We start from the raw sequence: 2,504 nt of genomic DNA, 5'->3' as shown, positions 1-2,504 counted from the left end.
GATGGATGGATGGATGGATGGATATATAAAACATAAAATTGATTATTTGTGACATCATGTAGATGTTGTGTTGCAACATCAGTAGCTGCGTTTCCATTGACTATATAATTGCGCAATTTCACATTTCAAAAATATATTTGCTCAATGGAATCACACCAATTTAGAAAAAACTCTAAATTTGAGATGGTGGGTTTTGTTGACCGTTTCAAAATTGGTTAATTTTGCAAAACTGCAAGGGGAACACTTTCTCTGTGCCACACGATCCACATGATCAACAACCGGATGTTGCCATTGGCACAAGCCACGAAGACGACAACAGGAAGTAGCTGGAGGATGATGTTTTTTTAATGACTTATTATATGTATTCATGTGTAATTTTAACTGTGTTCCTTATTTATTGGGAACACTGCAATTGCAAAATACGTAAACTTCTCGTAAAACTTCACAAAAAGACAAAAGCACAGCAGGAAAAACTGCAGTAGCTACATTCATTAGCATGAAACAAAAGCCAGTGAAGTGTGTATGAGTGGGTGTGAGGGAAGGACGACAGGTTTTTACGTTTCAGCTAATCACCAATGTGTAGAAAATATGCAAAGGAACAAAACAGAGTAAACGTTGATGGATCCACATGACTCTGACATGATGCATATTAGCATGTGTATGCTAACGACTGCAGCTGATCGCTAACTCGTCTCTGAACAGCAAGAGGAAAAAGCTCCTGAAGGAGGAGAGGAGGTGTTAATGGTTTCCTGACATTTCTACTGCGACACATCGGGCTTTCACCTGCAAACACTACAACTTAAATGTGACGTAGCCTGATGTGTATTCAGGCCGGTCCGCGTCGAGCTGCTAGCATGTTTAGATCAGTTGAAGGAGATGCAAAATTTCACAAAAACCAATAAGAGAAAAGAAAAGGTAAACTCAAGCTGAAGGTCTAGTACTTTTGGTTATTTTGGTACAAAACACTCAATATCAGTCAAATGAAGAGTTACTTTATTATAGAACTTAATTCAATTCAGTTATTAAGTAAACGCAGATTTTAACCCTCAAAGTCTCCAATAATGAAATAGAAAACTGCTTGTCATACACAGTCTATTTCAAATGATTTGTTTTTAATGCCACAATTATGTTTGTGGTGGACTGTTTCAGCTTTTTGATTAGAAAAGAAATGTGTCAAATGATTTCATTTCCTCTGGTGGGTCAGCTGACAGAAAAAAAACCTCAAGTTGTCATCAGGAACTAAAACAGAAACCTTTTCACTGCCACCTTTACACTTCTCACAATAACCTCACAGAGAGGAAGCAGAAAGAAATAATGTGACTCTGGGATTTTTTTTAGAAGGAGAGAAAAAAGCACATGAAAAAGTCCCACAGTTTTAATAGATACGGGGTTTCACAGCAGAAAGGTCATGCCACCAACATTACACTTTACCCACCATCAGTTTTGATCGTAGGTAACAAAAAATTTGCTTCCCGGAGTTTTTTCAGCTGATGTTGGATTTCTTCGTCTTCCAGAAACAACTGCGGGGAATTTCATTGTCCTCAACGTGGCTTTATTTCCCATTTTTACTTTTCTGAAAACAAAGAACTAATTTATAATGTGGTAAAAATCTCTACATTTATTTACCAAGGAGTAGAGTTATGTGGTTTTAAAACTGTTGAGCTGGTGGTTTGACTTTTAACTTGTTGATGTCGCAAAATATATATTACGATCAAGCATTTTTTGTTTCTCTTTTTTCAGTTTATTAATTTCTGTCAGTCATTTGCAATAAAGCAAACAAAATTGGACCAATCAACAAACACAAACCCAAAAGTTTATTTATTTTTATTTTTTTACATGACTGGTGCAAAGTGGTGCAGTTGGCAGCAGTAGCTGTGTTTCCATTGACCATATAATTGTGCAAGTTGACATTTTTAAAATAAATTAGCTTAATGTAAACGTGCCATTTAAAAGAAATGTGTTTTTTGATAAGTTTTGAAACTAAAATAGTGCATTATATTGGTCACAATCGTGGTGTTTCCATTAAGTAAGAAACCCAATTGTTCAAGTAATAGTCTTCCTCATTCTAGCTCCAAAACCTTTAATCAAAAAAATAATTACTGTGTTTCCATTAAGCAGATTTATCTTCAAAAAAATCTAAATGTGTATTTTACAGTCAACTGAAGTGGTTATTCTGGCCATCGAGTAAATGTTGCCATTGACACAAATCAAATAATTTTAATACATTATTTAATGAACAAACTTATTCATGTGTGATTTTAATTGCATTTCTTATTTAATGGAAACACCATGGTTGCAAAATTATATTTTCTCAACATTGGCAGCAAATTGGCAAAGTTTTGCTGACATTTGCATTGAAAACGCAGCGCCTGTCGTCCTGGGTTCAAATCCCAGCTTGACATCATTCAGCATTGAGTTTTCATGAGGAATAATTGAGTAGTTTATTGGGAATAATAAATAGACACATCCATATTTTCATATTCTCCTACTTTCATCCTCTAGCA

The sequence above is a fragment of the Poecilia latipinna genome, unplaced genomic scaffold (genome assembly GCF_001443285.1).
Source record: "Poecilia latipinna isolate Pla-1442-1.1 unplaced genomic scaffold, P_latipinna-1.0 Scaffold1866, whole genome shotgun sequence".
NCBI lineage: Eukaryota > Metazoa > Chordata > Actinopteri > Cyprinodontiformes > Poeciliidae > Poecilia > Poecilia latipinna.
The sequence above is the reverse complement of the archived record's forward strand: the minus strand, read 5'-3'. Positions refer to the sequence as shown.